Source organism: Sceloporus occidentalis, unplaced genomic scaffold, assembly GCF_023333645.1.
Source record: "Sceloporus occidentalis isolate IW3139 unplaced genomic scaffold, rSceOcc1.0.p SCAF_34, whole genome shotgun sequence".
Classification (NCBI taxonomy): Eukaryota; Metazoa; Chordata; class Lepidosauria; order Squamata; family Phrynosomatidae; genus Sceloporus; species Sceloporus occidentalis.
The window spans coordinates 6,485,489-6,504,447 of NW_028317014.1; positions in this window are offsets into that span (position 1 = coordinate 6,485,489).

Consider the following 18,959-nt stretch of genomic DNA (forward strand, 5'->3'; position numbering starts at 1 on the left):
ACCACTTAACTTCAAATGTTTTGCGGAAATAATTCAATAATAATTGGGTATTGTTGGGATTTATCCTTAAGTCTCAGGGTCAAGACACGAAACATGAGCCATATCTTCTATTCCATGTCACAAACATTTCACTTTCCAATTATACACACATGATACATCCATTTAACCCCTTAAGGACCATGGGCGGTCCCTAAACCCATTGAAAACAATGCATTTTGAGCCCGTACATGTAGGGGATTGGTCATTAAGGGGGTTAATATTGGTGTTAAAAGTATCTAAGGGGTTGGTACAAAGATCTTGCTTTCTGTGACAGAAATCTTGCGCTTCCCTAAGTATTTCTAACCTTTCTCCTCTTGTAACTTTCCTGCATCATAAAAAGCAGGCTGCTTACTACCGTCTCAAGCCAAGGTCTTTCAAGATAGAAACGGTATTCAGACTCATTTGACCACTGTGACAGATCTGAAAAAACATGTTCCTTAATTTATATTTTGTAAAATTACGCATGTTTTCCTGTATCCTGTACCAAATATGTATTCTAGGGAGATTGGGGTTTTTTTGGGCCAAATGTTGGTTTTTACCTTTTGCACATTCCCTTGTCCTGATCCTCTTCCTCTCTTGTGTTCTACGGGCATAACTCCCCCCCTTTTTAAACTTTAAACTCTCTCTCTCTTTTATTTATCTCCCTCTTTCTCCTCTTGTAGCTTTCCTGCATCATAACAAACAGCCTGCTTACTACCATCTCGAGCCAAACATGAACCCCACTGTTTAATTTATTTATACATCCTCTTTTCATAGCTGAGGCCAAATAGCCCTAATTCCTGCTACAAGAGACCTCCTACTCCTTCTTTTGTACCCCTCTTTTTGTTTCAACTACCCATACTATTCATGCAGAGCCCTCAAAAGCCCACCATTTCTGACTGGAACTTTGTATACAAGTACCATAAGGCTAGATGGGCAGGGTTCTCATCTCCTGGTGTGTCTGAATGTATTAATGTATATTTGCTATGTGTGATAACTGCCCCATTTAACCCCTTCAGTTGGAATGGAAGTAACTATATGTCCTAAAGAAGCCATTCGATAAAGCCCTTTAGGACATATAGGTACGTCCTGACTTCCTTGCAGTGGCAGGGACATCTTCCTCAGAACCCTCGGAAGATGCTGAGGTTACCAATATGATAGGACCAGACCCTGATTGCTACGGCATTGCTTCCTGCACAGTTTTCTTGTATTGACTCTCTGCTTTACTAAACGTCTGTAATACTGCTTCCAGGACCTTATCCAATGTTGAGCCCTACCGTGTATTTTGGGACCTCATAGTGGCTTCTAATTGGGACATAATATCAAGAAAGGACAAAGAGGTTTTTATGCAGGACCCCTGTGCCTGTATACAAAACTACAAAAAAGAGAAAGTCCTGATCTTACTAGGATCTACCTGCCCTACTCAGGGTTCCGAATGAACATCTGGCAATGCACAGAGACTCCCACTAAACTAAGTACCTGCAGTTGTGACACCCAGATGAGCTGCTCCAAGCTTGAAGACGATGATTTGCCTGTTATCATAAGATCAGAAAAACAACATATAAATAATGATCAAATTACAGTCAGTTTTAATATGATTCTAGTAACTAGATGTTGCCAGTGTTGTGATAGAAGATGAAACTTTGATTAACTATTATTCTCATACCTTGTTTTAATTACTAAAATAGCTTTCTCTTTTGTCTAATCCAATTATACTAAATACATACAGCTAAAATCTAATACATTTTGAAACAAAGTTACTTCAAAGGAAATCATTTGGGTACTATTTATGGATATTTCAACTCGATTAGCCTGCACTTAACCAATTTCATATGAGCTGTTTCCGTTCTAGGGTTTAATCAATTGCAATGCTGATATAGTAGTTGTAACACTTTCATGGAAATTCTTATCATATGCAAACAAAGAATGACCAACTTCCTCAACACAATTTCTTTTTGTACAAAACTCTAATAATATCATGCAAATCAGCAATAATGTATCACGACAACCACTTCTACATGGGCTAAAAAGTGGAGGAGTTCTTTGGGCATACTAAGACCTTCCTTTAGAATCAAAGCTTTGCATCATACTTGAATACAGTTTGCAGGCACCATCACTATGGCCATATGTACAAGCAAAGAGCTGCTACTCTGGACATTGCACACACATAATCCCCCAAAATAATGAATTATAGCAGTTACTGAAAGTCTGAGGTAGCCAATATTCCTTCTCAGAATCCCTTGGCTTCAGCTACTTTTAACTATTACCCTTGTCTGCCTGTAGTGCTGACCCTTGAACCTCTATCTCCAGCTCCAACATCCTATATTAACATAGCCATATGATCAATGAAGTACATAGCACTTCAGGAGCATATATCATTTTTCATATTTCTGACATCTGGAAAAGCAACAGAATCCATAAATGTCACCAAATCTGTTTGAATATTTGCACTGCAGTACATCTGATTTCCACACAATGTCCTCCCAATGGATAGTTTGGCTTTGCCTCAGTCTCATTGCATTCCAGGCTGAAGGTGATCTGATGTCCTTTATTTGTGCATGGTTTTCTAGGTTCTCTCATACTATAACTACCGCTGCAGTCTATGCAGCTGTAAGTTCAGAACTTTGTTACCTAAGCCCTACTGATGGTTTTAATAATTAATTCTGCATTTTATTGAACCATATACTAAGTTTAAGAGACATGTTCTCCAAGATGTAATATGAAGATAGAAAATGTATTCACATGTTCCCGATTAATCTTTGGCTGCCTCCTATTCAGTTTTTTTCCCCATGGGATTGATGTTAGCTTTCAAGGACAAAAAGTACATATCTTGACTTTCATGGAGTTGATAGCATCACCGAATGTATGACATAATTGCTCCTTATATTGACTTGCTTCCATATGGTGTGACACACTTTAGGAGTGCTAAATGATTTAAAGAACTTAAAAGGGAATGTACAATTTTCACAACTATCTATAACCCCTTAAGGACAATGGGCAGTTGAAAACAATGCATTTTGAGCCCGTACATGTACAGGCTGTGTCATTAAGGGGATACATTATTCTCTAGCCAGAGTTAGCAACTTCAATACAGGTTCTCTGGTCTATTCTCACTTGGGCACTTTTTTAGCACTTGCCTTTATATTAATGCACATCCCTCTCTGCTGGTAATAACATTGAATTTTTAATTGGGGGCATAATATTACCTTCATCATACCTGCCCCATTTTTACCATGCTATGAAAGGGAAGGGGCATAGCCATTATCACATAAAGAGTAGGGATGCAAAGAATTGAAAACCCTTATGCAAAAGTCATATAGAAGGATCAAGCTGCCACTGCCTGATTTGAGTGTTACAATCTTTAATGTGTTTTATGTTAATGCAATTGAATACACCATGTTATTCATAAACACATGATCAAGGAATTGCAACTGAATTATATAAAGCAAACATATACAATCTGAATTTAGTGTTAATATGCACAAACAAATTATATTCCATGGAAGACTGCTTTATATTCCTTCATGCCTGTCATCTCTTTCAGCTCTTTATGTCTTATATTGACCTTTACACCTGGCATATCTTTTTCCCTGTTATATATTATCCTCCTCTTCTGTTTCTGTTATATGATACACAATCTTCTTACTTTTCCCCCAATTTCAAATAGTAACATGTCCCGCACTGCCACCTGTGTCCCTAAATAGCTTGTGAGGGCCACCTACCTGTGGCATTTTTTCCATATTCTACCCTTCAGAATTTGATTTTAGAAAAGTAATTCAGGCTTTTTTCCATTAAGTCCAATTAAGGTTCATATAGGTCAATGAATCATGCCCACGCCCGGTGTGTGTTGAAAATTTCAGAACACTGTAAAAAACATTATTTCACAGCAATACAATTAAAAGGTTCATTTTGCAATCAAGCAAATATGTTTAAATGTAAGGGATATTCTACTGCAAAAGCAGGAACCGTTGATTGCAGTTGTGTCTAACCTGTTCTGCTGGTGAAAATTACATAAAAAATGAATAACTGTTTAGTAAAGATTAATTTAACGTGTTCTCAAAACAGCTTCTTCCACCTGGCTTATTTCAAGTCACAAAGCATACTTTGCAAGTAGAAAAATTTATAATGTAGCAGAATCTATTTAATTCACTTTCCTAATTTATTGCACAAGATTACATTTGTTTCCAAATCTCTTGTGGCACATTTTTAATAAAAATAAAAGCCTATGAATGAAATATATTTACGGAATACACAGTATGTGTCAGTTTCAAATGCTGTGCTGTTTTGCATTGTCTCGGAGGAGGAATTTTAGTTGTTAAATACTTAATATTCGTTACCTGGATGGCTTCTGTAAATCGTTTCAAGACAAGATGTTATTTTTCATCCCTGACATGACAAACTAGAGTCATTTTTTAATTCAGCTGTAGCCAATAACAGTCAATCTCTCATAAGAGCTAAATAGCATCTATGTTTATCTTACAGACTAAAGGAACAATGGAGCAGAAAGTCACTACATAGTATGTTGTTTTTATGAAAGCTCAGCAAATCTAATTATCATTATTATTCTAGCCGTATGGCACTTTTAGGTAGGCTTCCGATGGCCCTGCTTTTGATCGTATAGTCTAAGAAAATTAAATGGGTAATTGAGATAAAAAGATGGGTAAAAGATGCGACAGTAGCTATCCAAAAGAGTAATTAGTAATAAGTGGTTGCAGGATGTAAAAAAAAATGAATAAAATGGAGTAATGTGTGGGTTAGAGTTTGTGGTAAGATGGCGGCTTGCAGAGATCTTGAGTTGTTACAGGGAAGCTAGAAGGCAGGAAAAAGTTGAATCAGAGACTGGGCATTTTAAAGTTAAAAGAGGAAGAGTTATAGCTGCAGAAGGCCGCATAGGAGGGGATTAGGAGGGAAGAAATGTACATTTGGAAATGCAAACATTTGTCCAAAAAAGAATCAATGTCCCAAAAATACATATTTGATATGTGCTCAGGAAAAAACTGCATAATAAGATAGAACATGAATTCTAACTAAACTTGCTAGCTGGTCTAGTGAAGTAGTCCAAATGAAGTTGAATATCTTGCAAGGAGCTTTTGACAAGATGGTGGCTTGCAGAGATCTTGAGGTATTACATGCGGTTGTAAGGTATATAAACATTTCCATCCAAGGAAATAAAATTAAACACTTGACACGAATATGGATGAAAACAGGCCTTGGTCTTTTATTTAGTTTACATCCAATTAAGTCAATAACCTTATAACCAATTTTTACAAAATAATCATTACCAAACTCTTGGCCCAAGCCAAGTGTACCTAATTTAAATCAACCTAGCCTAACCTCCCTATAAGCCAGAAGGCCAACCATATATTTAACATTTACCCAGCTCAAGAGAGCAACTTGCACTCCAATAAAAGCCACAACATAAAACTTTTTTTTACACATTTAAACAAATAGCACATAAAAAATGATTTTGGGCAGGAAGTATGGACGACTATTCAGCAGCTCTTTCACGCTCGTACCCGTGGCTCTTCTGTTTCCTTCTGCTCACCAGGCTTAAAACAGGTCAGTGCAGTCAGTCCACAGTTCGCCTTGGGCATTGTATAGCCTCACTACCTTACTCTATTTATAACCCCTATTTGTGGCGAAAACTAAGCGACAGATAGCCGTGAGCACAGCACACACACAAGCGCAGGAAAACAGCGCAGCGTGAACGCAAACCAGAATTTTCTATCTGCCCTCTCGCTGACACTTAAACATTAACCCTATCCTATCCTCACAACTACATGCGTGATTTTGGAGATTTTGAAAGCTAGAATTGGGGAAAATGTAATGAGGACATATAAAATAATGATTTATAATGTGTTATTATTTTGTCAGTTCCCATTATTGTCACATGTTTCAGGAGTAAGAGGTATATTCACTAGACTTGGGCACCAGGGGGCTCTTCGTGTTCGTCTTCGTGCTCGTCTTCGGGGAAAAAAAAATCTTCGTATTCCGCGAATATTCGCCCGTTCCTGTCTTCTCTTCGGGCGAATATTCGTTTTTTCTTCGTTTTTTCCGGTTAAGGGGTTAATACGGGGTTAACGCAGCTCTGGCGCCAGTACTTTAAATGTGTGTATCAGCAACTCCATTGGTCGCCAGCAGGGGGCCTCCTGCTGTCGACCAATGATCACAGTACCATATATAGTTAATATATTCTCGGGCAGAATATTCTGCTACTCAGTGTAAAACCAACAGAGGGCAGCATTCTGTCCGATGATATATTAGCCATATGTGGCAGTGTGTTAATTTTCATTTATTAATTATTTAAATAAAATATATTTCCATGATCCGCTGGTCTCCCCACTGCAACAGTTAAATGTCCGCACTCACGGACATTAATTTTGTCGAATTTACAAACTCTTTTTTTCTATTTATTTTGGGTTTTTTTGTATTAAACTGTTATACGAAAGGATCATGGGAATAAATGCAAATGAGCACACGGCCCCATATGGCTTATATATCTTTGGACAGAATGCTGCCCTCTGTTGGTTTTACATTAAGTAGCATATGTTTGAAATCCAAAGTTATTCTGCTACTCAACGTAAAACCAACAGAGGGCAGCATTCTGTCCGAAGATATATTAGCCATATGTGGCAATGTGTTCATTTTCATTTATTAATTATTTAAATAAAATATATTTCCATGATCCGCTGGTCTCCCCGCTGCAACAGTTAAATGTCCGCACTCGCGGACATTAATTTTGTCGAACTTCCAAACTCTTTTTTTCTATTTATTTAGGGGTTTTTTTGTATTAAACTGTTAGACTATGGCTAATATATCTTTGGACAGAATGCTGCCCTCTGTTGGTTTTACGTCGAGTAGCAGAATAACTTTGGATTTCAAACATATGCTACTTAATGTAAAACCAACAGAGGGCAGCATTCTGTCCAAAGATATATAAGCCATATGGGGCCGTGTGCTCATTTGCATTTATTCCCATGAGCCTTTCGTCTAACAGTTTAATACAAAAAAACCCCAAAATAAATAGAAAAAAAGAGTTTGGAAGTTCGACAAAATTAATGTCCGCGAGTGCGGACATTTAACTGTTGCAGCGGGGAGACCAGCGGATCATGGAAATATATTTTATTTAAATAATTAATAAATGAAAATGAACACACTGCCACATATGGCTAATATATCTTCGGACAGAATGCTGCCCTCTGTTGGTTTTACGTTGAGTAGCAGAATAACTTTGGATTTCAAGCATATGCTACTTAATGTAAAACCAACAGAGGGCAGCATTCTGTCCGAAGTTATAGTAAGCTATTTATACTAAGTTAAATGTCCGTACCGGCGACTTTGTTGGTCGCTGGCACTGACATTTAACTGACACAGTGGGGAGACCACTGGTGTCCCTGCTGTGTCAGTTAAATGTCCGTACCAGTGACTTTGTTGGTCACTGGCACGGACTTTTAAGTTAACTGGTGCAGCAGGGTCCCAGGTTGCTTTTTTTTTCTGCCTAGCAACTAGTGGTAAGGGGCCGTGCGAGTGAGCCTATTGGTCGCTTGCACAGCCCTTTACCCTACAGATTTCTGCTCCCATTATCCAACGCAGCATTGCAGGGGTTAACGGGAGCGGAAATCAGGAATTAAAAAGGCTGTGCAAGTGAGCCTATTGGTCACCTGCAGGGTCTTCCTCTGGCATCAACCAATTGTTTGATGCCAGAGGAAGACCCTGCAGGTGACCAATAGGCTCACTCACACTGCCCTGTAACCCCTGACGACGAACCTTCTGATTTCCACTTCAGTCAACTCCCGCGATGCTGTGAAGATAAGGTAAATTAGATGGGGGAGGGACCGGGTAGATTAGTAGACGAAGGCGAAGATTCTTCGTGTGTGAGTCTTCGTCTTCGCCTACGTTTTACCTGCACTGTCTTCTCTTCTTCATGTCTTCGGAACGAACACGAAAACGCACTCTTCGTGTTCGTTTTCATGTTCGCCCGAAGACGAATGCACAAGTCTAATATTCACCAAAGTGGGAACCTCTAAAATGGAAAAACATTACAATTAGTAGTAATAGTGACCACTACAGTGCAAACAGTTGCACTGGATTCTTTCTATACTAAAACAACTTTGAATGAAATATCTGATTTTTTTCAGTAGTTCTCCTTGATAAGTATTATACACTACGTTTGTAACTGACAATCCCTCAGATTGGATTTTTAATTTTGTCCTTGACTTCTAAGATGCTGAAACTGCTGGTTCTCTATAAATAAAGTGTAACATAAAAAATACCATTGTCATATTATTGCTGAAGAATAAATTATTGAACAACAAATGCCAGTGCGGTTCACAGTTAACTTACATGACTCGTATTATTGCAGAACAGTTTTAGCAATTCACATGTATTTAGCCTATAATTAATTTGGACATTATTTTTATATTTAGGGTATTAGTATTTAGACACACATTTATGCATAACTAGATAAAATATTTGAAACAATTGATTGACAGTAGAAAAATTAGTATGTCACCCATGTTATAATTTCTGAGCGTCTCAGATGTTTAAAGTAGACAGTTAATAAATGCAACTCTCTCTCTCGGGACACATTTGTGTAGATTTGTGTCTACATTTCTGTTAATATCACACATTTCTCTTAATATCAATTTCAATTTTATTTCCCTATAGTGTTTTCACATAAAAAGGTAATATTTGCTCTTGTTTAATAACAGTTCATGCACCATATCATATTATAACCAGGGCAATGCCCAGTGTAGGAATGCTTTCCAATCTTTACACTATGGAGAGACATGGATTGATATTGATGTTGAGTGGATTTGTCTCTGGGACAAGGGTCTTGACATAATTATACCAATAAGGTTAGGCCACTGAACAAATGTCTCCATTTGGTCATATTGCTTGCTGGTTGCCAAGTAATACACTTCAAGTTAATGGAAGATATATTGCAAGAGATGGGAGCATGGGGTATGCTTGATGGGCCCTGTGCCTACCACAGCTTCCCTAAAGCTTAAAAATTAATATTATATTACTTAACTTAAGGAAAAACTGCAGCTCCAGAGCTGTAGAGTAATGCCTCGTCCATGGTTTGATATTTCATGGTACTGGTGGCCTGCCCATCAGTGTCAGAAAAGTACTGAAGGCAAAGAAAGCAGTTACTGCGCATTGGACTTGAGATAAGTATATCATGTGGGAGGAGATGTCTCCTGCAAGCCAAATAGCTGGGACCAGGGAAAGGGGCAAGTACATATGGGTGATTATGTAGAATTCCTCTATGCATTTTCAAGAGGACCACATCAAAATTTAAAGGGACTAGCCATCTTATATATGCATTACAAATCATATGGCGTCTTGAGTGAATCATTTTCTTCAAGGATGTTTCTGATAATACATAATTAGTTGCCGACTGTATTATTTGATTTGGGGTAATTTGAAAAAGAAATGACCAGACATACAGGAGATGAGCCCACATTTAAGCACCAGCTGAATTTAGGTAACTTTCTTAACACAGGGGGAAGAAACACAATGCAATGCTTCAAATAAAATTCAACCACCGAAATGTGCATGCTATTTGGAAGAAGATGTGTAGAGAAATCTCTGTGTAGCCAAGTAATGTGACAATAAATGACAAGTTCAATGTCAGGCATACATGTAACTAACATTCTGTTTTCATAAAAGCTCAGATAATTATAAAATATTTTATGTTCTAAAGTAATGTGTGCTGTGTGTTATGTAACAAAATAAAGTACATCAGATCCAAAAGTTATATAAAATCAGAAAATAATATTGTTCATGATGATCCTGATACTAAGTATTTAGATAAAGATTTGCATATATATATTATATATTATTTTTAGCTTTGTTACAGAACCATGTGTCTCCAAAATACTTGTGTTAATAAGTATAATCAATTTATCTATCATTTTGTATATTTTAAAATGCCGTTTCTTCAAATGCAAAACATAAACCAGCAAACACATACATATCTTTTTCCTTTTTCCAGCACTTCTATGTGAATGTGCACAACTTGGTAGAAAGTTGGTGGGAATAAAGTTTGCTTTCTATTCTCTAACATGCTGAATGAACAGCCACTTTAAGGATAAACACAACTGATCATTTTTTTAAATTGTAAGATATATTTTGTAAGTTAAGTGTAGTTGGGGAGGGCTAATTTGCAACAGGAAAAGTTTAAACTTATAGGTATTCGATCATGTCTGGTCAAGTGAGCTAACCTATAATTTGGCTGACCTGTCAACTGCAATACATGAAGCATTGTTAAGAAATAGGAAGGAAAATAACAAACAAGAAACACAGAAAATAACCCATAACTCACATAACTATTTGATTTCCTAGAATAGACCCGAGCATGACCCAAACTACCAAGTACTGCTATGGGTTTGTCGGTTTGTCATCTTTTATCCTAGCATATGTATGATAACAAGGGGTCTGACTACAATTAATGTACTTTATCATTTGTCAATCAGTAACATGATCACTCATGATTGTGGTGACTGACACTATAGGTAAAATAGGTAGATCTGAAGTTTAGCTTATGACACATTTCTAGACTGGGGTGTATCGGATGGCCTTTATTTAAATTTAGGTATAACTCACACTCTGAATCCAAGAGAGATTGTGTTCTCACCCATGTGATATGACATGATCCTCATCCAAGTGATAAACAAACATTTTGTTAATTTTAAAAACAGCTTGTGGGAGAATGGAACGAGACACATACTACAAATATGAATATAGTTGTTGATGAAATCCTATTGAGTTATATTCAAATATAAAATCTGATCTGCTCGCTCATTAAGTCTGCCCTTGTGTTTTTTTTAAATCTACTTCAAAATTTGACATCTTGTTTGGCCCTCAAGAATTATCTTCAAAATAGCCTTGAATTAGTTTGTATAGTCCTTCATCTTTATTTTAGTCTAGCATATTGTCAGAAATTATCTAGGGTTTCGCGCTACCGATCAGTTCCTTCACTGCCTAACTTCCCATTTGGCTCTACATGCTCATTAATGCAGCTTCAAGTTCACAGTTAAGTTGTCCTCATCAGCATATTTCGTGTCAGAACCATGTTTGCTTCCCATTTTTGCGAATACTGAAACATACCAAGAAATCTGCCTACGTTTACCAAATGCATACAAAGCATGATAGATTGGTCCCACTTCGGAATCAATAAACTAATAATACCAAACTGTCATATTAAAGATTTAAAATATACTAGTCAGCAATTTAAAATACAGACTGGAAATGTTATAAACAGTTTGATAACAATGAAAGAACCTTCACAAATGCTTTTTCTATATTAAGATTTTAATGCATTACAAATTTATGGATTATACCAGGAAGAGAATGGCATCTATTCATTTACATTAACCAAAGTGCTTTAACATGCAAATTGAAAAGTGTTGCATATAAATTACATCGTCGAAGAACTCTATGTGGCATTCAACTAAAAATGCAAATAGTATTTATTAAATGACACGTTGTGTAAGCATTCAGTGGTTACAAAAAGAGAAAAATTAAAGTGTCTGTAGATTATAACAAAAATTATGAAATTGGCTTCAATGTTGTTTTTGTTTATATTCCGCTTTGGTGGGAAAGGATATAGCGAGAGTATACTGGTCCCCCAGGCTTTGTCTGTAATCCCCTTTCTGTTTTCTTCACTATTCCTAGATATTCTATTGACCGGAGCTTTCTAATTCCATTGGAAATCATTTGGTACAGTCAGCGAAGAAACGATTAAAGAGACAGTCTTACTTTATGAGTAATTTAATATACATTAACAATTTACTGCCTTCACCTGGAGAACAGGAGTAGCAGGGCTTCACCTGGGGTCTCCGGGCAAAACCTGCAGAGCTCCCTGCTATGAACATTCAGGGGTGTATACCTCTGTATTGTGTATATATTGTATACATCTATGAGCATCAAAATGGTTGGAAATTGGGAAATGAAAAAGTAACTTTTTAACAAAACAAATGTTTACCAAACGCTTGACCAGGTTGGAGACCTTGAGGGCTGGAGTTTGGTGCTACCATGCTTGGATTGGCCATCTGGCAAAACTGTGTGAGGGACAGCCAAACTCACTAACAAGGTGAGTTTGCGGACAACAGTTTAAGGTCAAAAGTCACCATTGCAGGACTGCGCACAGCAACAAGATACAAGGTAGTTATGCTGCATCAGCAGAAAACTAAGACAGACAGGGATTTCCAGATGTTCTGTCCAAGCTCCTTAGTAGGAGCACAAAAAACGGGCAATGTTGAAGACCACAGACACGGTGATCAGCCAAGGTAACTTAGTGTCGCATATGAAAGACACATCATGTTTGCAATCAGAGGATGTCTAACAGTGTGCCATCAGCTTAGCATTGGCCAAAAACAGTGTGAACTTGGCACATCCATCTACTGCCAAAGACAGCTGGTCCGAAGTGGTCTTCATGGAAGACTTGCAACCAAAAAGCCGTATGTCTGGCGTGGAAACAATGCCAAGTGACTATTCATGAAAACATAGGAACTGGGTTGCAAAAAAGTAGCAGCAAAATAGCAGAAATATTTGGCAATAGGAGAAGGCAGTTTGTTTGCAGGAGAGCGGTACAAGAATGAGTGCTTGCAGTCAACAGTGAAGCATCGTGGAAGTTCCTTGCTGGTTTGAGAGTGGTTTTCTGGAAATGGAGTTGGAATTTGGTCAGAATTAATGATTTCCTTAATGCTGATAAGTACAGGCAGACATTTATCCATCATGCAATACCTTCAGGGAGGCATCTGATTCTGCAGCATGACAACTCAAAACATACAGCCACAGTTATTAAGAACTACCTTAAGTGTAAATAAGGTGTCCTGTAAGTGATATATATATATATATATATATATATATATATATATATACACACATGTATATATACACATATACATATAGATATGTATATATACACATATAGATATATCTAGATTTATTACAGTGCCAACGTGATCCAGCTAAAGAAAATCCTAAAAACAGTTAATAGGAAGAGTATGCAGGTATTTAAACTTAACGTCAGAAAAGTAGTTGCAGTTCCTGCTGCATCCATGTATCTCCCGAATTCATTAACCTTTTATAAGCTGTTTGGATACTCGAAAGGGGACTTTTCTTGCTGCTATTATTTCAATTTATTTTGGAATCATCAAAGCTCATCAAGGAAAATGTCAGAGCACTTAAATAAAATATGTAAAATGAGAATACATGAGAGCTGTCAATTTAATCTCTTATTCACACTATTTTTCCCCTTATGACACTGAAGAGGGGAAACTGAAAACTTTGCAAGGCACAGACAGTGAATGCTAAACCAGTGGGAACTCAGATGCTGATTATTTAATTGTCTCTGCCTGTTAGCTGATGTAATTAACTGAAATAGAGTTAAATAAATATATACATAAATAATTCGCTTGCAAGGATTATAATTTTAGTGAGCCTGTCCTGGGCATTTTATTGACTTAACAGACAGTGAGGACGTGGAAGTATTCGTAACACATAAGTGCAATTAAAACAAATCAATATTTTGAAAGTATTTATATACTTTTTATTTATTTTCAAACATTTTAGAAGGACATGGGCGATATATTTTAAGTATCCCAAATCATATATCAATGATCGCTATGTATTGGTAAAATACCGTATTTGCTCGATTATAAGACGAGGTTTTTTTCAGAGCAAATGCTCTGAAAAATACCCCTCGTCTTATAATCGAGGTCGTCTTCTAATCAGACCTCCGCTGGGGCCAGGCTGCTTACCGGTGCTTTGGTCGCGAGCAGCTTCTCTTCTACCAGCGGCAGGAGAACAGGAAGCTAGAAGAGTGTCACATAACTCTGCCTCCCCCCTCCTTCCTCTGGGGGCGGGGCCAGAGAAGTTGCTCGCGCAGCCGGGCTCCTGCAGAAGTCTTCGAGTGAGAGATCTGCAGTTCAGGTAAGGGGTTGGGGGAGGGTTTTTGTGATTAATGTGTGAAGTATGTGTGATAAATGGAATGCATGAGTATTTAAATGTTTGTGAATGAGTGTGTGATAGCATGGATGTGTAAGGGGGTGGTGGTGGTAGCATGGCATAGGGAGGCTGTACTCACACTCCTATCATCCCCAGGTTCCAGCATGTACTGGCTGCCTTGGCTTGATAGGAGTGTGATTGCTGTTAGCAGTTATATATATATATACCTCCAGAAATGCCTTTTAACCCCCTATATGCCACTCTGCCCCATGATATGCCTTTTAACCCCCTATATGCCACTCTGGTTAAAAGGCATTTCATGGGGCAGAGTGGCATATAGGAGGGTATAAGACATTTCTGGAGGCAGAGTGGCATATAGAGGGTTAAAAGGCACATCATGGGGCAGACTGGCAAATAGGAGGTATAAGGCATTTCTGGGGGCAGAGTGGCAACCCTGGGGGCAGATGTGCATAACTGGGGGGGCAGGTTGGCAAATAAAAGGAAATAAAAAAATTTCTCAATCATAGCTTTTATTAAATATGAAAAAATTGTTTACATGAATTAATATTTACTAGTAAAACTTTTTTTCCTATAGGGTAGTCTTATATTCAGGCTTTTTTGTTTGTTTGTTTTTTTCCTAAATTAATATTTAGATTTTGGGGGGTCGGCTTATAATCAGGGTCGTCTTATAATCGAGCAAATACGGTAATAATAATAAATTTTATTGTTTAGCATGACTTCGTTGGTCCCCAGACCACAAAGCAGCACGTCATTTACATACTAAGTGGGGAAAAGATGGCTGGTAAAAAAAATGTATTGATTTCATGTGAGATATTTTAATATCGTATTTTTATGGATTATCAACTGTGACAATGTAAGAGAAGCTTTTAATGTATGGATCCATCTCTGTTACTTGTCTGAAAGGGTTAATACTGCAATTTGAGCCCTTTCCAGGTTAATCTAGTTGCCCCCTCCCCTGCAAGGTATAAAAGACAGCTCTGAAGGCATTTGGTTGTCTGACTATGATGGGAGAGAGCGGGGATAATATGCAGCACTGTATGTACATGAGAACATTAATTACTAAATATGAATGCTGCTTTACAACTATTTTCATTGAGATGTTCACATGGGCTGCTGGTAATGAAGAGCAAATTTTCAAAAACATGCCTACTTGTGTTCTATATCCAAGTATGGAAGAGAGATCGGTGCTCCTATAATGCATACTTGAATGGCTTACTCCTTTTGGAACAGCACAGGTTTCCAGTAGCTGATTGGAACCATACTTTGGGTTGCTGCTACAAGTAGTAGAATTAGGAAACAAACCCATTCCTGCATGTGTGTACCAACCAGAAACAAAGTACCTCTGCATTTTTGCCTTCATCACTACTATAAGATGGGAAGGCTACATTTCTACCACATAAGAAGTTTATAAAGCATTATGCCGGTATATACCTGGCAGAAATACACACACTTTGTAAAAGTCCTAAAGTAAATTGCTGGGTACGTCACTATTTAGCATCAAAATGTTAGCTAATATATTTATAGATTTTAGAAGTAGGTTACTTATGTGAAGAATAGTAAATAAGCATGAAATCACAATGTAAGAACTATGGAAGTATACTTTGGATAAAATGGCTAACGCAACCAATTTGTACTGATCTGACCCGAGCCTGCTGTTTTGGACAAAAGGTAAAGCATTCCCATTGTGAAGGAGATGGATACACTGTCTGGTTTCTTTCTCACTGAAGCTGTTTCTGTTTTCATGTAAACTGATTTGTATGTTGAATGCCGCGTAGGCAAAATTATGCAAAAAAAATCAACATTTTCTTAAATGAGATCCATGGAAATTCATAACTAGCGTTCTTGCTTTTTCTTTGTATCTTTGCATGAGGAACCATTTAATAATTACACATTCTAAATACATTGAATACACATACACATTCTAAATGCATTGAATGAAAACTGGTATTCTACCAGCTGACATATGACTCTTTCAAGAGCTAATCTCCTTCTGGAATTTCTTACTCAAGTAATATTGACTTTTCTCTCATTATAATGTCAAGAATTCCGATCAAGGATTTGTTTACAACAGAGGTTCGTCTGTCTACCAGGGAGATGAAATTGTGGAGATCAGTTATTAGCCTAATGATTTTATGACTAAATATTCAATATTTTATTCAAATTGTTGCTATAACTGTGAGGATTCTCTTAATAACTTGAATTCATGTGTATAAACAAACATACCAAAAGCACAGCACACATGCAAAAATGCATAAAAGGCATACACATTCAGATTCACACATTGTTTCTAGAATAATAACCAATAAATAAATACACAATACAGAGCAAGAATTCAATGCACACCCAGTGAAATCTATAAAAATAAAATGGTGAATCCGTACACTATATGGCTTATATTGTTTAGCTCGCCACTATGTCAAAGTATGCCAAGGTTGGCTAGTACCATATAATTTGGGTTTGTGGGAAAGATGTTCTGTATGTAGGGGTGGCAACCCCCTTTGGGATAGGATAGTGTGAAAGTATTGCTATATTGATGACCTTCTGATGATATAGTCATTCAAAATAATTGATCCAGGAATTGAAGGAGAGGGGATATTTGCATCACGATATCAAAAAATCTTGGTAAACCTAAAGAAAAACAAGAGTTAGTAGCCAACAGTAGGGAACAGGCACCTGTGCTGTTGTGGACTAAGAGCGATAGATGGCACAATGTTGTACACAATACAGTACACAATTTGATACCATCAAGAAAATCTTAAATTCACACAAAAAGCTAGAACCTTATCCACAAAATGACCGTGAGACCCAAACAACAAGTTAAAACATATTTGTGGCTTCCAACACCATATCAATAAGCCAACACAAGATAGCTGTATAGTCATAGTAAAGCTCAGTATTTTCTGATCACAATGCAAATATTGGCGAGTATTGAAATTATCCGGGTGCGGTTAAGACTCTCCTAGTGATAGGCTAGTGCCATGCAATATGTGAATGTATTTCATTGAATTAGAATGCCCAGGTGTTTGCATTTGTCATATGGGGAGCAGCCAATCTGGTAGCTAATTATAATAGCAAGATAACAATGTTGCCTTGTGTAAGTCGTAGTTATGTCTATTCATTCTCACCATAAACAATATATATATATATATATTGACTGGCATTATAGTCAGTGTTTATCTCGTTATCATCCCCTAACTCTCATACTACTTTATACCCTATATATGTTTTAGACATACAGAATTATATTTTTATTATTATTATTTCTGTTTCTGTTACGTATCGGTGTACTAGTTATATACTTAGTCCCTTTTTCACATGAATATAATGCGTACAGTGCCTGTTTTTGATTTTCAGATGCAGGCACTGATGGATAGTTTGAATACAATTGATGATGATATATATTTAAATTACAGCTACAATATCTGCATCCTAGAGTCCTAAATATAAGTTGGGTGTACCGTAAGTTTACACACACCCAAAGGAAGGCGCTCAGGTGCTGTTTTGGTTTCTTCTCTTTTTTTGCTTTTCCTTTTTTCGATCCCTTTTTTCTTAGGGTCTAGGTGAACATGTTATATTGCAAACATGTTACACACTGCTAATTTTTGGATTTCATATTCACTATGACTAATTGTAGTAATTAGTGTTTTCATGTGTATCCCCATCTGTTTTAAACATGTACAGTAAGGTGTGTATTACTAGTTCCTTACCTCTGCTGTGACCTCTGTGTTGTGGCATTATTTAATAAATACAGTTATTCTCAGTACACTTGTTGTGAGTCTTTGTGTATTTTTTGGACCCTCTTTGTCTACCGTGACATCACTGCCTGCTTTCATCCAACTGTTTCTTCATGAAGAATCTAGGGAGGTAGTTAACAAAAAACAAGGTAACACTCCACCCAATTGAATGCCATCCAATGTATATAAAAATCAATCAGTACCCAGATATAAATACGTATATATTCAGTTCAATGTCTCTGGTAACTGTCCATGACTTCCAATAGGCCATATTATGAATCCTTATCCGTGTTCACAAAAAGTGCTTCATACATCCACTTTCTGTTAATTAGTTATCAACAAGCTCCTTGCATCATAAATACCTCCACAAGTTCCCAATACGTATTCAGAAGAAAACCAAAGAACAGCGCATAATGTCATCACGTGTGTAAGGCAAAAAGTCTGTAGTGATAAAATAAAACGATCTCACCTTGGGCTCCCAGTACGAGTGTAAGTAATAGAGGAAGTCATCGGATCGTAATAGTGTATGTAATGGAGACACTCATGGGTGTCTTCCAGACTTCAACAGGAGCAGGTGTCCTTCATTGGCCCAATGTGTAATACCAGAAGTGGCATATAAATGTAATGGATAAATAATACTAAGTACTAATAAGTACTGTGGATGTTTGAAGGACTTTTTGTAAACATGGATAAAGATAATATGGTGTTTAGGAATTGATGAACTGTTACTAGACACATTGATCTGAACATGTATTTATATCTTTTTTCCACAATTCATGAACTTTAATTAGGAGGGTTAACTTGGAGGATATATTTATTTTCTACTATGGACTAATATGATTAAGGAAATACATTATGTTCAATTAATTTTGGCAAGAATGATCATGTAGTTGCTAGAATCTGTATTCCAGTAAAGAAGTAATGACTGACTAGACTCAACTGAGGTTGCATGCCTGTTTGCGAGTGCTCATGTTTGACCTTGTCTGAAAATAGCAAAACGTTCATAGACACATGTGCATTACTTATACATATGTAAAATAATTTTACAAACTAAACAAATTCCCTATTATCCAAGGGGGAGAGGTGTCAATAGGGGTCTCCTCTGGGTGAATATTGTACCAAAGCATAAACACCCTCACCTCCATCTCCATCAATAGTTAAAATTACTAAAAGTACTCTACTCAGATCCCAAGCAGTCCCCTCCCCACCAGGGTATTTTAAAATAAA